This window comes from Mercenaria mercenaria, chromosome 1 (assembly GCF_021730395.1).
Source record: "Mercenaria mercenaria strain notata chromosome 1, MADL_Memer_1, whole genome shotgun sequence".
Taxonomy (NCBI): Eukaryota; Metazoa; Mollusca; class Bivalvia; order Venerida; family Veneridae; genus Mercenaria; species Mercenaria mercenaria.
This window is the reverse complement of record NC_069361.1, coordinates 120,767,909-120,786,307: the sequence shown is the minus strand read 5'-3', so window position 1 is coordinate 120,786,307 and position 18,399 is coordinate 120,767,909. Positions and strand designations below refer to the sequence as shown.

The window sequence follows — 18,399 nt, the reverse complement described above, 5'->3', positions numbered from 1 at the left end:
TTAAACTTCTACCAAAATAGGCTTTACAATGAAATAAAAGTAGCAATTGTCATGAAAAAAAGAAAGTTCCATATTAACTGGGAAAAATGAAGATTTCAGTTTCCTTTCAGCGGTTATCTAACCCAAAAGTGCTGTTTGATAACATAATACAGGCAATATTTGTTAAATTCTTGACGTGGTCGAGGCCAATAACATGGTGTGTACTTTGGAAGTAGATACCTTTTTATTTTTCCGCCGGGGAGACGTAAGATGCGTTTCAAGAATCTCGGGACATCTCATTCAAAACATCTTTACAGCATTCAAAGTCAATGTAAATTCAATTCTGTTTCCTTTTATCATCATGCTAAATTAAATGAAAAGATAGTTCGTGCCCCTTTTTTTCATAGAATCACCAGTGATAATACAAAATTGATTAAGATCTAGATAGTTCAAGTTTAATTTGTGAGACAAGAATATTGTTATATATCTATAAAATTAAATTGCGATTGATATTAAACTAACAAAGGTAACTAGTTATAAAGGTAATTAGTTTGTCTGTTACTGCGATGAGCTTAATTTCAATTTATCTGTATTCTATACATTAAACTATCACATTTGTTCTTTTGTCGGGTACCCGAACACTGTTCAAAATATTATATATCGTATTATACTTCAAGTGTGTAGTTTATTTAAGAATGATAAAACATAAAGATATCATTATGAATAGGAGCGACCCAAGTTGTTTCTCTATTGAAACTGTAAGACTGAAACTGTGTATTTTGCAATGAATTTTTTGTTTGTACGTCACAATTATTATTACAAAGTGTCAAACACTGGAATAGAAAACCAAATAAATCAGACAACAGTTACTACTTTTGTGGATATCTTCAAGAATGTAGATACCATTCATTGATATTGTGTGAGAATAAAAATGATTAGAATTGATTAGTTCTTGAATAAAATCATTGCTTGTCGCTCAAATGCATGATGTATTTCCTTCTCACAGAACACCAAACAGTGCTTTTATTCGCAGTTTTGGAATATATCATTGCTTTAACATTACAAAACAATAGAGAAGAGCTAAGATATAGTTGTTTTGTCATAGGAACTTTTATTTTGTTTAATTTCATAAATACAAAAAACTAACTTTCCGTATATTCAAGAATATTTAAGTTATGTGTAAATGAATAAAATCTGAAATGTAGATCCCTCGGAAGCACCGAAACCACATTTAATCTTAATTTCCCAAACCGACTTTCAACGACATTCAATTTGTAATACATCTGTTTAAAGACTATGATTTTTTGAGATGCATAAATCAGGTGGGTGGGGTACAGTCTTTTATTCTGAGTTACTTAAACATTATTGAAAAGATTTCTGTGGGTAATTGCTTCAAGAAAGTCATATATAGTAGGATGAAACATTATATGCGAAAAAAAATATATATATTGTTAGCGAAGTACCTTAATTTTCCTTTGATGTTTTTTGGAGCAAGTATTTACAATAACTGGTAAATTTAGTAATAATCCTTTACTGCAATAACAATGTTGAATCAGTCTTGTAAATGAGCTGAGAATCAAAAATCCATATTTCTGCATTTTTCCTTATGAAATCCATCAATGAAGTTATCATATGCATCATATTTTTTCATAATTTTACACTTTACACACTGAAAGTAGTCCAAATCAAGGTATGGTGTACAATGAGGTCTATTTGAAGTAGTCAATGTGAAGTAACAAATATCATTTTCTTAAAGAAAATGCTCAAAGGGTCCTTTCTACATTAGAATCCCCGCAATAATGACAGAAAAACTTTTGTATATTCGTGGACATCAATGTCAATACTTCATTAATGAGTCTATCAATGGAATCTTCGGTCAAACATCAATGAACATGAGGTTTCCACTGTTGTAGTCGGCATGCAAATCTTTCAAATCATATGCTGTGTTCTCACCATCGTACTGAACTTTGTAAATAGCAGTAGGAGACCCATCTTTTCCTTTCTTAACATCAAGCACCGAACCTTTTTTAATGAAAAAAATATTACATTTTATCATGACATTATATATTAAATAAGTATCAACATATCTCTTGTGTTGGACTCATTAACTATATTGGTGATATTTCAATAACAACTTTGATAATCTATGAGCCATGATTGAGATACTTTACATTCTGATTTTTTTTCTTCAGCAAATTTCCTTCGAGAGGAATACTTTTAAATAATTTGTTAAAAATTATTTAAACCAAAAGGAACACATTTATTACATGAGACTGTATTCAACTGGTTAATATTAAACAGAAATGAAGTGTCATTCATTTGAATAACTTATTAAAATCATTGAAAATATAATTTGTAAGCCTAGTACTGGATTAATTTTGCAGTTTGAAAGAAAATGTATGTTACTCAGATAATGCCTTTAATAAAATCAGTTAATCCTTCGTTGAACAATTGCTTCATGGAAGGTTTCAGTTATACTTTTTCAAACAAATAATGATTAACTGCATGGAATTATGAAGAGTTTGGTTTTTTCCATAAATTTATGTTATGAACATAGAAGAAATGCAATATGTTTCTGAAAACATGCATATTTCATAACATGAAAACTTTTTCTTATATATACATATTAATGAAATAGTGGTAAAATCTATTATTGCATTTGTTATCAATTTTATTTCTTTGTTTGGCATGGTTTTAAAATGCTAACATGAGTGTCATTCCTGAGGTCCAAGTTTTAAATCCATGTGGATGCACTGGAAATTTCATAAATGCTTTTGAGTGTATTCTGTCCAAAAGGTGTATACTGGTTATTTTCACAATATAGCTTTCACATTTTCAGTTTATAAATTATATGCACTGACTTTTAATAATTTTTTTATTGTATTCCACATGTATCTGTGTATTGATGCATTCATTTTCAGAGAGATTCAGGAGATTAACCGGGCTGTCCATTTAAAAAGTAACAGACTAAGTTAGCTGGACATGCGTGCGCTTAAAATATATCTTTCTCAGATTTCTATGTTTTCTTTCTGTCATTATGCTGTCTGTCTGTACTGCTAGATAATTAGCAAGTGACTTTGAATTTTAAGCATGTTTTAATGTGTTTACCTTTGAGCAGTTGCTATATAAATCTTGAATAAAATGTCATGTCAAAACCATAAAGATATGTACATATACATATGGTAGAAAGAAAGTGGTGGTCTAGTGGAGAAGGTGTCAGCTGCTCAATCCAGGGGTCTTCGGTTTGGGCATACTGAGGTCAAGATCATTACCTCATATGAAACCAGTATTGGCTCCACAATGTTTCCAATAGGCTTGAAGCTTACAATTTACTATAACAAATTATCATACTATCTAAATAGCAACCTTTAAACCATTTCCCCTTATTCGTATGTTCATTGGTACACCACTTTTGTGAAATCCTTCTCCCAACAAACTTGGTAGAAACAGTCCGTCTCTGTCTTTGTTTCGGTTGTATACATGTTAATATGTGTAATGAATATATCAATAAACTTTATATAATATGGAATGTTTCTTTTCATTATGTGAGAGAAATTATATAAATTTGTATCAATCTGATTTTTTAAAAATATTATAATGAAATGTCAAATACATTTTGTATATATACTATATTGAAACAAGATTAGAAAGAACATCCCTAAGTTTAAATTCTTTTCTTAACCCTTACCCTCCTAAATTTCTTGAATGAACTTGTCCATCTTCAAATTTGGACAGTAACATCAAGTGTTAAAAGGGTTGCTTACCGAAAACATAATGGCTGAATAGCGAACAGTGGTGATCATGATCAGTCTGCATGGATGTGCAGGATGATCATAATTCTGCACTAGTCGCAAAAGCAGAACCAATTGTGGCCAGCATGGTAAGGGTTAAAATAAAATCACTGATGAATAAGAACATAAGTAAAAACAATACAATTTATTCACACTTACTGTAACTTCATTACTTGTACTTGGTTTGTGCTTGTATGGCTGTTTATCTCTCGTTTCTGTGTTTATCTGGTTTATCACAGTCTTTTTTATCAATTATTTGCACCTGTGCTATCAGTTAACATTAACAACAAGGTAAAAGGTGGTTACATTCCAACACCTAATACAGAATGTGCAGTTTTTTAAAATATTTTTTTGCATTTAAGATAATTTTAAATTCTTTACAGATAGTTAATCTGTGTATAAAGTTAACAGTGTACAAATTATCTTTAACATTAGAATAAATATAATGTATTTATAAATATATGATATGATCTTATCAATGCGGAACTATGAAAGAAATACCGCTATGATGTCTTACATGCACTGAATAAAGATAACAAAATAAAAACCTTTTTAATCCTTAAAAAGTAAAGCCATTACTTCATTAATGTAATGCAATGAAACTATAATAAAAAGTAAAATTTGTATTCTCATATATCATTTTTTTTAAATTCTACATTCATTTATAGTTGTTTTAGCCGCACAGTGATTAAGTATTATCTTTCCTTTAACACCAGTATTATATTTCTAATGCATTTTAGCTTACTAAACTTTTTGTTCTCGCTACATAAACTTCTGACTGTCATGTTCATGTTTTAAACTATAATGAAAAAAGTAATAATTTAAAATGCACCATTGTCCTTGTTTTTCTCTTGGATCTTTGATATGACTTCACTGACCTTTTCTCTGCTACTTGTTTGTCTTCATACTGGAATCACAATAAGTAAGAGAATATATGAATAGATAATTAAGTATTCAATGTAGAAATCATTTTTAAATAATATGAACATTTTATGAATGGTTATTTTTTATACTGCGGCTAAAACAAAATTAGCCACATTTCTTAAAATTTCAAACCAGATTTAACTGTAGAAAGTTTACGTTAAGCATAAAAAGATGCTGCAGAACATTTCAATGAAACAAATAATCAAGGCCTTTCAGTGGTTTTTCAGCTAGTTTATCATGGTGAAAAGTTCAGATGCCTATGTGAACGATGAAATGTGGTAAACATGGTAAATTAAGCAATAAATGACAGGAAGGCCTTTATTGTTTTAAATTATGACATGCTCATTGGTCTGAATTAATATTATGGTGTACTTGATTTATATAAGGAGTAATGTATCAGACATCATGGGGCAATTTGACATCATAATTGATGTCATAATGCTATCTAGCATTGTTTATCCCAAAATACATGTATACAGAGCTGGATAATAAAAAAAAATATTTCTTTGTTAAGAGGAAATGTAATAATAATATAGCCATGCTATAATAAAATGAACATTCACGATATTCACTGTATTAAATAATAAGTTGTAAATATGCCTTATAAACTTTTTGACTGCATTTCAGGAGCAACTTTCACTTGCAGTTTTTTGCAGATGTCAAGTACATTTCTTAAAATTCTACTTAGGATTTTTACATGAAAAAACAAAAAATGAAAGATTTTATATTATTACCCATGGTGATTCTGGCTGTCTTAAACAGCTAGTTCTGGTAACAGGAATTTCATATAAAATGCCTCAAGTTCTGGCAACATTGATTCCCAGAGTTCAGAATCCCAATATATCCTTTCTATATGCATCTCATATGGCTCTGTTCGCCTCACAACAAAATCAACCCAGTTGTAACCAAATATGTTTATTTGTCCTTGACATTGGTAATAGTAATCATGATTTTTATTTAACGATAATTTCCCATTCCCTTCAACCTTCAGGCAGAAATCTGGAACACTTTTGCTGGCTTCTATAAATGATAATTTATTGTTCTGTAAAATATTTTTCACTTCAACTAAACCAACATCACCATTTTTTCAATTACTTTGGCATCTGTTGATGCAGCCAGGAAAGGCTTTTTTTTTCATATATCATGAGTCCCATTTTTTGTATTTCTAGAACTTCTGCTTTTTTATTCTTCTATTCTGTTAATGTGTTTGATTCCTGCGTCAAACCCCTCACAGTGAATAAGTTACCCTTGAAATTTGTGTAAAGAGTGTTCTTGATAATTGATGTTGAAACATTGTTTATTTTTCTTTTATAAATTTTTCCAAAATTTGACGATGTTAGTCTTATCTTTCTTTGATTGATCCATTCCTTTGACAGGTGTTGCTCCTTAGTATTTTTTTCAATCCTTTTTATGTCCTCTGATTTTTTTTCAAATACCTTTTTCAAGAAATCTGAACAAACTGTATCTAATTTTTCTATGGTAATATCTTTCATGTCACTAAGGACACCTGGTCCATAATCTAACTTGGCTTTCTTATGAGGTCTGCTCATACTCCTTTGTTTACGCTTCTTTCTCTGAATTACATGTTTTTCTTGTCTTTGTGATTTCAAAGAAGTGGTTAAATGTTTTGACTTTCTATGAAATGTTTCTAAATAGTATTTTCCTGGCTGTTCATTTGATACCCTTTGGTATACTATTGGTGACCAGGCAGGTCCAAGGTTTTTGCGAAGTGCACCACCAATGCATCTCGTGTTCCATGACCCTCTATTACATCTATTTATTACTTTTCCTCCATCAAATTTTGACCTTATGTTCATCCAGCTTTCGGCAAGCTTTGTCGTAAAATTGTCTATTAACCTGGAACATTTTTCTGCAAGTCTGTTCAGTAAAACAGATACATCTCTTATAATATTTTTAATATCTGCAGTTGTTTGGAGTGTAGCATATCTGGACTCTTCCATTTCTGAATTTGAACCCATATACCAAAAGTTGGCCTGATCAGTGAATATCTCCTGTATGTCATCGGATATTTCATCATGGTTTTCAGTCACATTTTCTTCATTCGATTCTGTTTCTTCTGTAAACATTGGTTTTTTCTTAAAAATTGGAGCAATTTTCATGAAAGCCAAAAATATGGTACACTGAGTTTTTATATGTCTTTTTTCAGCAATTTTGCATCTTTTTCCTCACTTCTCATTTTAATAGCACATCTAACTGCTGTTGTTAATCTAACTCGAATAGCTTTCGTTAATTTTCCTTTCCCTTTATATTCTGGTTTTTGATCAACTAATCTTTCTAAACTAGCATGTAAACATTTGCAAGCATGATTTGCACATTCTACTTTCTGAACATAAGGTCCCCAAAAAGTAAGCTTTCTGCCTCCATGAATCCTTCAATGACCATGTCAGACTCCATTGACTGACTACTCTCTGTCCAATTCTTATAGGAGACATGTTCCTGATTCTGCTTGCTATTGTCACAAATGTAACAGTATTTATTTCTTACACCTAAATATAACAACTTTTTTGTTTGCGCACCAAACATAACAGCTACACCACCACTGGCATTATATGTGTGTTTGTGTGCTCGCTTGCTCCACCCGCCATCACAAAATACAGTTATGTATGGTACACCTTGATGGAAGTCATTTCTTTCAATTGCCAGTCTTCTCTCTTCCATCCCTGCTTTAACTATTTCTTCTTTAAAAATACTGTCCCACCATTTGCCTATTTGATTTTCAATTCTGCTGAACTGGTTTCTATTCAATGATGGTATGTTCATAGTTCCAAATAATTCATTCATAGGAGAACACCCTCCACCAGTGGCTACAGGTACCCCCAAACTGCTCTCACATTAATATCAGATATTTTTGTATGTGTATTCATTTTAGAAGTCTCAAAAGTAAATCTTTTGGAACATTCTTTACATGATGCATTCAACACACTGTAGAAACCTTGTTTTCTTGTCTCTGTTTGTAATACAACACATGATTGTCCCTTTTAACTAGATCCTGTGATTTTTCACACTGTGCAGTATCAACAGTGATCTCAACTACCTGCTGTTTTAAATTTTCCAGATTTATTATCCTATTGCCTGTTAGGTCCTGACTGTTCCTCTTGATTTTAAAGGAAATATTGGTGTTTTTTAATTGCAAAAAAAATGTGTATTCTTGTTTCTTATTATAGATATCCTTCTCACTGAAAATTTCATGCTTGGCATTCCATTCACAATGGCTTGTTTACGTACTATTTGGTAGGGACGACATTTTATCTTGTCCTTTGCATATTGTTCAATTTTTCTTTCTTTGCGGTACATTGCTTTTCTATTCACTTTTTTAGCATGATAAGAATGTTTTCCTGGAGCTCTATTGAACTTATTCCTGCAGTTATTTTTCAGCTTTCTGTTACCCATTATTTCCTTGTGAATGTACTACTCCTATATCTAAGCTTAAATTTAGTATGTGTTTCCAACAACAAAGGGTTTTTTACATTTTGAAGAACTGGGCCATGATAGCATAAACATGAGTTGAAAAAGAGTGATGTGAAGGCCATCAGTTGCTGCACTGTTTTGGCCTTTTCATTTGTCATTTGATAAACATTTATGAAACATGTAAAATTGTTTAAATACTTATTACGGCTATAAATTTAACAATTTTTGTAGAGCCCTATTACGCAATGACCACACAAAATATGACAAGACATTCTGAACAACAGTTAAATCTCCTGCCTCTGTTTTGGATAGTTAAATGGTACCCCTATTACCTTGAGCTGTGTCCTTCACCTTGAACTGACATGGCTGATTCATAAGTTCTTGCTGAGGTGATCATTTGACCTAAGTTTGATGAAAATCCTTCAAGGGGTTTAGGAGAGATGACACATAATGGAAGGCTTAAACATTTGGCCATAATTTGTGACCTTGACCTTGAGCCCGCATGGCTGACTCATGAGTTTTGCACATTGTCTTGAATAGGTGAGCATTTGACCAAGGTTTCATATGAATTTTTCAAGGGGATAAGGAGATACAGAGCATACACAAAATGGTAGGCTCATACCTTTGACCCCAAGTTGTGACCTTGAGCCCACATGGCTGACTCATGGGTTCTGCTAATCATCTTGATGAGAAGATCATTTGATACAAGTTTATTAAAATCCTTCAAGAGGTTTATGACACACAGATCAGACACAAAATGGAAGGCATAAACCTGTTACATTCAGTTGTCACCTTAACCTTGAGCCGACATGGCTGACTCATGAGTTCTACACATCACCTTCATGAGGTGATCATTTGACCAAAGTTTCATGAAAATCCTCCGAGGGTTTATGAGAAATGGAGCGGACACGAAAGTGTTATGGACGGACAGACGTGCAGACAGACGGAGGCGATTCCTATAACCCCCCAACCACTCGTGAAGTATGAGCCTAGAATGAAGAAAGTTGATTGGGAGCTTCATCATGATCATCACATTACCCTTACTCATTTTGAGGTCATTTGGTCAAAGGTCAAGGAAACAGTGACCAGAAGCAGTTAAACTGTTTCCACAATTATAACTCAAGAAATCTTGGGCCTAGCATCATGAAAGTTGATGGGGAACTTGATCATGACCAGCAGATGATCCGTATTAATTTTGAGGTCAGTAGACAAAAGGTCAAGGTCACATTGATCAGTAACAGTTAATCTATTTCTGGATGGTAATTTGAGAATGGTTGGGCCTAGGATGACGAAACTTATTACGTAATAGGGAAGTTGATCATGACCCTAAAATGACCCCTACTGATTTTGAGGTCAATATGACAAAGGTCAAGAGCTTTTAAAAAACTTATTTGCTTTCTGCTTGATCCCTTGGATAAAACATTATTGAAAGAGGGGCCATTATGGCCCTATATCGCTCACCTGAGTACCATTGCTCTTAATGATAAGATCATGTTTTGATATAGATCACATAGGCATACACATTAAAAAATCAGGATACATATTTTCTTGTTACAGTCCCTTTTGACCTATGGCACAATCTAGTCAGGTCCAATCTCCATACCGAGTTTGAGGGTCCTAGGCTTAAATGCTGCACTTTTATAGTAACATGACTATTCCTTACCCTGGAAGACTTAAGTAACATTTAAAACCAATCTCATTAGAAGCTGCTAACGTATTTTCATTTACATAAAAAATAAAGGAAGGTGATTTGTCATAAATTCATGTCGATATTTATCTAAACTGATATTCCAAGTCCATGTGATGACATAAATAAAATTTCAAATCAGTATCTTCATTAGTTATGGAGATGTACACATTTTAATTTGAAATAAGGGAGGTAATTTAACACAAAATCAGTCAATAGTTATTTACCCTAATTGTCTCAGTCCAACTAATGACAATAATGAAATATCAAATGAGTCCTATAAGTACTTACTGATATAAATCCATTTGGATTAAAATCAGGGGAGATAATCAGATACAAAATAACTCCAGAACCTATGACTGAAGGTTATAATGCAGCATTTCGGTCAAAAATGTGCTTCCGTGGTGTAGTCTAAAGAAGTCCCTAATAAATAGATCCTAATTTTTCCATTTTTCGCGCAATTGCGCTTAAATCAGGGGCCAAATGGGCATTATTTCACTTGTGGAATGAATTTTACATAAAATAGGACACTTTTCATGCTAATATTCGCATGTTTTCCAGTTATTTAATTGAAAACGAAAGTAGGCTGTTTATTTTGCGGACCGCTTTCTGAAATGCGGCAATATGAGGGTACCTGACTTAAACTGACTTGCATTTCACTGCATACTATTCAACACCCCTTTTTCTTTTCGTTTTCTTGAAGCAAATATATGGATATCTTGTGGAAAATAGGTCTATGACAGAGTGAACATCTAGAAACTGTAACAAAATTGTTCTGAAGTAGCTGAATTTTATATGAAACAAAGAACAATTTCTTTTATTGGTAATAGCCTATAAGTCTGACAGATTCATCATGGAATCCAAGATTTATTGTTGTTGAAGACATTTTGCAAGTGTGTATCAAATCAAACAATAAATGAAGTCTCTACATGGCTGCAAAAGCCAAAATGGAAAATTTTGGCACTTAAAGGGCTATGACTCTGGAACCCATGATGGGATCTGGCCAGTTTTCGAAAAGAACTTATATATTATGCCTATACAAGTTTTGTGCAAGTTTGATTAAAGTTGATTGCAAAAAGTGGTCTCTATCATGTTCACAAGCAAAAAATAGCAAATTTTGGCTCTTTAAGGGCTCTTAACTCTGAAACCCATGATGGGATCTGGCTAGTTTTCGAAAGGATCTGAGATATCATGCCAATACAAGTTGTGTGCAAGTCTGATTCAAGTTGATTGCAAAATGTTGTATATATCGTGTTCACCAGCCAAAAATGGCAAATTTTGGCCCTTTAAGGGGCCATAACTCTTGAACCCATGTTGGGATCTGGCCAGTTTTCAAAAGGAACCGAGATATTATGCCAATACAAGTTTTTTGCAAGTTTGATTAAGTTGATTGCAAAATATGGTCTCTAACGTGTTCACAAGCCAAAAATAGTAAATTTTGGCCGTTTAAGGGGCCATAACTCTGGAACCCATGATGGGATATGGCCAGTTTTCGAATAAAACCAAGATATTATGCCAATACAACTTGTGTGCACGTTTGATTAAAATTGATTGTAAACTGTGGTCTCTATGGTGTTCACAAGAAATAGTGAACGGACGACGGATGGACAGACGACGGACGAAGGGCAATCACAAAAGCTCACCTTGTCACTATGTGACATGTGAGCTAAATAGGGATCTGCCAAATGAAAACAACAGCACTGAAAGTAGAGCAATATACACAAAGCAAAGTCATATATGACTTTTGAACCTGAAGTGTGACATTGACCTTGAAGCGAGTCATCCGTAACATGCGCTCTGCACGTCGTCTCGATGTGGAAAACATTTCTGCAAAGTATCTTTGAAATCCTTCCAGCAGTTCAAGAGTTACAGAGCGGACAACAAACGAACTGATATGACCTTTGACACCTAAGTAAGGGTCATATACTTTGCCTGTGTAATATTCCTATGAAGTTTCAACATTCCGGGTTAAGTTATTAATTTAAAAGATTTTTGTGAACTTCACCTTTGATGGATTGACCCTAAAAACATTACTGGCCTGTAAATCCTATCATCATTTGAAATCTGAAGTATGTATGTGAAATAGTTCTCAATCTATTGACTGGAAATGGATGTACATTTTCTCTTCACTGTGACATTATGAACTTGTAACTTTTTGGTGAAATGGTTATGAAGTTATTGATCGTAAATGGTAACAGGTTTTCCATGTTCAGGCCTCTTTGACCTTGACCTTTGAATGGGTGACCCCAAAAACAATAAAGTTTGTCTGCTACATAAACCCTACCATCCTATGAAATATGGGTGATGATGAGGAATAATTATTTAAGTTTAAACCAAATTCATAAATAAATTACAGAGATATGGATAAATAACAGAAAATGTAAACTTTTGTAAATTTTTTTAAACCAAGGTGGGGATGCCGAAAGACACCAACACCGGGTCTGGGCTGAGGAGGATAGCTGTCCATATACTTTGTATAGTAGTCTGATTGTCTGAAGTGGAAGAAATACTTCAATGAAGCAGTTAATGGCCAATATGTTCATTAACGCATTTATTTCAATATATTCCTTTAATCTTTATATTAGTATTACGGTCTTTTTTATAGAAAAAAAGATACACCTTTATGGAATTTATTATTAAATCTTTTTGTTGCAAACAAATTACCAGATATGCCAAATCTGTGACCTTCACTTCTATGTTAAAAAAAAAATAATGATGGACAAGATCAAAAGGCAACGGGAGTACATACAAAGCGAATCTGAATTTACAAATCATATTGTGACACACTGTTTTTTGATAATGTGTTGTTTTTTTCAAACACACGAAGAAGAAATATTCAATTTATATACATAACTACAACTGTCAGATGACAGCAACTCTCGAATATTCAACAGCCTTTTCAACCGAATGAATACTAAAGCTGAAAAAGGGGCATAATTTTGTAAAAATAAGAAAAAGGATTATGGAACCTGCTTAGCACTTCATGACAGTGAACAAGTGTATGAAGTATCAATCCATTCCCATTAATTATGGATACTGAGATACCAGCTTACATATAAAAATTCAACCAAAAATGCTAAGTGAAAAAAGAGCAAAATTATGAAAAATGCAACGTAGACTTACGGGACCTGCTTAGTGCATGTAACATGATGATAATGAACAAGGGTGTGAAGTTTCAATCGATTCCCATTAGTGGATGCTGAGATACCAGCTTACATACAAAACCTTAACTAAATATTTCTTACTTGAAAAAGGGGCATAATCTTGAAAGAAAGCAAACTATAGTTTTGGAACCTGCCCAGTGTAAGTCAGTCGTTCAAAGTGAATAAGTGTGTGAAGTTTCAATCTATTTGCACAACTGGCTACTGAGACACAATCTCACATATTTTTTTTTTAAAAATATGCACAAGGACGCAGACGCTCACACACGGGCAAGTCCAATGGTTTTAGTAATATTTGAATAGTCAAACTAAAAATTGTTTCATTATTTCTTTTTATTTTATTATTATTTTACTGTGCTTAATATATCCATTCATCCCGTTATAACGATGAGTAGAAATGGCTTTGGGGCAAATGGAACTTGATGAAACACTTGTCATGCAGATTGTGTCTGAATAAGGATTTGTGTGAATATAACAAATCTATTTTCATAAAACATTTTTTTTCTTGACTGCATTATGGTAATTACCTATAAGTATGAAACAAATCCACTGGCAATAATTTGTCGAGCCGCGACTTTTTACATATGTCTGAATAATGATTTATATGAATATTACAAATCTATTTTCATGAAACATTTTTTTTTCTTTACTACATTATGGAAATTACTTACAAGTACGTAATTAAAAAAATTACTCTTGAAAGGCCTTTGTTTCTGGAAACACAGTTTATTTGAAGAAAACACCCGATGTTTTAAATCAATTATTCAGCACTGTTTTATGTTTACATATTCTAGGTCATATTGGACCTGTCCGTTTACTCCATGTCACTGTTATGTTTGTAAATAAGACTAAATACACCACTGCAAAATCTCGTATTTCAAATCATAAATGTCTCCTTCACAATAAACCGTCAAACAATCCTATTTCACTTATTTAAGCTCTGAACTGCAAAATCTTTCATGAAATATCACTATGTGATTCTCTCTGAACACCATACTTTGCATAAATTCAGAAATCTCGAATATCACGAATTTGTTCTACTTACCTTCACATATAAACAAACACTACAAACCAGCTAAACATCCGAAAAAAGTCAGTGATCGATATGGCATTGTTTCAATAAGGAGAGAACTTGCAGTATTCTCGCAAATTTTACCTACCTATGCCTACTTTGAAGAATAAATAAGTGGAAATCTCCGTATGTTTTTCTGTACGTTTCTGTCAGGTACACATTTCCAATTTCCTCCCAAAAAGAGAGCTACTTCCTCAAAGGTAGGTAACTCCTGAAAACGCTAGAGGAGTAATTCGGTCGAAACTACTTTAGGAAATTAAAGGCAAATCATATCATAAAGTAACCAATTGTTATTACTAATAAGACCAAAAAGATCGTAAATCTGTAAAAAGTAACGATCTTTTATCGTATTTTTATCGGCGTATTTATACAATTATATGTTATAAGGCTTTCTCTTCCGGGAAGGCCGTGTAGTTGGTGAAAAATTGTTTACACACGAACTTATCCTGCCTATTTACGAAAGATCAGAAGATGTTGAAAGAGATCGTACAGTATATTCATAAGCAAGTGGGTATATTCTTTTAGAAACTGTGCAAAATTTTAGGTGACAAGCAATTTATAAAATGTTATGCACCTTTTATTGTCATAGCATATGAAAAAAATATGGCGGATAGAATTTTTGGAAAAATGATGCACGTGAAAATCCTCTTTCTTATTAAATAATGCATAATTTAAAAAAATAAGTCTCAGCTCATTTACACTAGAACATTAGTAAATGCAAAACCTACATTGCTGCAATATTCGTTTGTAGGAAGTATATGAATACTGACACCGAAAATTTTGTGTAATTCTTATCCATTACACCTTGTTACTTCAACTAAGGGTAAAATACATTGTTCTCAAATTTCTACAGGAGGTACTATTTCAATTCATGATGCTATATTATTGCTTAACAGCTTCTATGTAACAAAAACACCTATGGTCATATTGTGCAAGAATTGTCAATTGCAAGAAAGCATAGTTCCTAATTGTGTATTATACGATCCACGTCTGTCTTGTAAATGTTTTGAATGGCAAAGGGAATGGAAATATTTGTTGGTACCGTGCAGCTGCCAGGTTGCTACGAACAACAACAGCGGACGTTTTGATGTGTTAGGAAATATCTGCGGGTAGCATGACGTGTTTTAGATAATTATTGTTAGAAACTTCATAGGAGGTGCATTTAATTCATTTTTCCAAGAATGAAAAGTACACGTTAATTAATAACATTCCATTAAATCATATACCAAACCAGAAAAAGAACACAGAGTTTGTACTTTTAATATACAGCGCAGGTTTCAATTTAATGCTAATTTTAAAATGTTTAAAGAGATAGTAAAATGATGTTGTAACACACAGCATATGAATTCCCTGAATGCATCATTGAACGTTTTAGAGCTGATGGAAGAATCTGTTTTTAACATGCGACCAATTATATACTGTAGTCGAAACTGCCCCCCCCCCCCCCTCTATCCATATCTATCGGGAAAGAAACTATTATACGAGGAATCTTTCAAATTATCTGCCACACTTATTTTATCCATCATACTAAAACTACGGAACAGTTTAGCGAAACTTGACATACAACTGAAATCAGCTTAAACAAGAACAAATCGGCAATTAAAGGTTACTGCACCTTTACTATGCAGTCGTTAGTAACAATTAATAATTCTTAAGTCTTGACTATCATCCATTTGGACGAACTTGTACTGTTTTTGTTTTACAAAACTCGTTGGAATAGTGGACTTGATCTGGACCTGCACTATTTGCCTCCGTATAAAGCGTTCAATATTTTTACGGCGCCAGGTACAGACTCATGGTAACTTGTCGGGAGGATGAAAATAACTTGGTCATGAGAATGCACGTATGCAATGTTCCAAAAGTAATAGAAAAACAATGCTTGGCAAAATATCCGCCCTAGGGCGAGGATTTGTCAACAAAATCCACCATATGTACCCGACAGACACAATTTTCTCACTTAAACCAACAAGATACACCATTTACGTCAAACACCCTGATAATGGAAATTACTATCTCAAAGACCAATATTTGGGGCGTACGTGCATAGTTACATAGTTGTCACGTGCATCATAGGTGACACATAGTTTTTTTTGAGGATTTCTATTTTCTAAAATTACATTTATAGCGGTATTTTATGTTACAGCTAATTTTATATGCTAAACTCTCTATTTAAACTGACAGAGAAGAATATCATCTTAAAACTGTTTTCCAGTCCATTTGTATTTTCTTTCACATACGATCAAAGCACACTTAAAATATTTAATGACCACTTTAAAATCGAAAATATTTATTTCAGGGTTTGCACGCTTCATTTGTATAGATAAATTGTATTATTTCTTGTATTTTGATGGATGCTGCAAAATAATCACTTGCAAGCTAAGATCATTTTACTTGTAACAGTGTTATCATTTCTTGTAGTAAAATAGAGAAAAGTGGAAACTTCACAGGTCGTTCAAGACGACGAAAACGAAAATGTTGCAGGCTCGGTTTGATTGAGCCTGTTCATGGACAGTAGTGGAAATGCATGCTACCGTCCACGCCCTCTAGTCCCGGGTTGAGCGGAACTCAACATTTACACATGCTATAAGTACAAAAAGCAATTTAGAGACATCCGCAGATGTATTCAAACGGCGGTGAACATGGAACCTTCAATGATACACGTGTTGAGGCGTGTAATTCCATAAAGAGCGATGTTTGGTCCCCAGATAAAGTAAGGGGTTTGTCCAAAACGAGAAAACAATGGGCAGAACTAAACAAACTGGAATTTAGGAAGGGGATCTGAGGTTATGGAGCCTGCGTATCACAGGAACTGTCAAAAGACAAAATTAAAAAGCAGGCACCATATCCAAGGGGTAATTAAAACAATACCCAAGGCTATGAAAGCGGGAGTATTGGAACCACCCAGGCCGAAATGGTCATGTTGAGAAACTAAACAGTACCAATAACATGACATAAAAGTCGTGCTGAACGATCTGAGAAGATCGAAATATAACAGCCCTGATTGAATGTACGGGGAGACTTTTTACAGCCGCCACACGGCACAAACAACGCTGCTGTGATAATAAAATAGAGAAAAGTGGAAACTTCACAGGTCGCTCAACACGACAAAAAACAATACAATAGCAAAGCCATTGTATTAAAACATTACTGAGACATTCTACAGGAGCGTTTTGAAATCTACAAAAATCAAATTATCTCTTTTTTTTTTGTTTAATACAAGAAAACAAGCAACAGGAACAGACAAAACTGTATAAGATTAGTTTGAAATTACAGGTGTTGTACTGTGATAAGGGCTTGTAACAATAATAATTTACTACATCTAAATCTGTGCTAAAAGTACTTTTTCAAATAATTATCAGATTTGGTTTGAATTGGTATAACATTGGAAAAAATCAATACTTTTGTAATGCGTTTGCACACTGCTACACTAAAGGGCACGTAAAGCCACTGCTCTTTCGAAAGCAACCAAGGTGTTTGAACGTGTATTTCGAATCAGTGTGACAATGTCTGCATTAATAGAATTTAGTGGGATACGCACACATGCACATGATGTAAACGATTGTCAAGACCATGTCCCAGTTTGCTAAATGATAATAATGCTTTGCATATTTTTCATTCGGGGTCGGTCACTTGTTACTCAACTTTAATTAGACGTGGTTCACGTACATGTCATATCTTCTATATAGCCCGGATGAAAAAAAAATCAAAGGAATATACGATTATTTTTTGAAAGAATATGTCCGTATTTACAGCTTTTCTGGTATATCTTTCATGCAGTAGCAGTATACATACTCTGTCTGCGGTTACGAATAAATTATATATATATGTAAAATTGTCAGTTTGCAAAACAATGGTCAGTAAATGTTACTTCAATCAATAGCACTTTTAGTTATTTATATACAACATCATTTTATATAGACAAAATGAAAAAGAAAGAAATCCAAATGATCGCTGTAACATGATAACTAACATTGTAAACAATAAAACGAATACATATATATCATAATCTCGTTTCTTAAGGGAAAAATGCCTGCCAATAAGTTAATTTCATATGAAATCAATGTTCAAGCCTTTCCAAACGCTGAAAAAAATGTTAAAATTCGGACCTGTATTGAAAAACATAGCAGTTTGAAAAATGGCTGATCATGGAGGCACGCATTTCAGTGTGTTTATGAAGTCGTTTACACACTGATGAATTCTTTGTCCAGCAAATAACCTTTAAATAGATTAATCTGATATGTTTCTTGGGTGTAAGATGTAAAACATGATAATTTATTTCATTACAGCTGGTAAAAATAAGTAAATGATTTTAGAGAGATAAGTAAAAACAGTTCAAATATGAATCTAGAAATGTAA

At 33.2% G+C, this 18,399-nt stretch overlaps 1 long non-coding RNA gene across 1 annotated transcript; it reads right to left on the bottom strand.

Moving 5' to 3' along the window:
• Positions 1–660: 660 nt before the first annotated feature.
• On the bottom strand, positions 661–14,208 carry LOC123545255 (uncharacterized). Its single transcript, XR_006685291.2, has 4 exons — positions 14,132–14,208; positions 4,603–4,677; positions 3,346–4,037; positions 661–2,001 (listed from the first exon to the last, which is right to left on the bottom strand). It is a non-coding gene; the product is annotated as an uncharacterized LOC123545255 (long non-coding RNA).
• Positions 14,209–18,399: the final 4,191 nt, after the last annotated feature.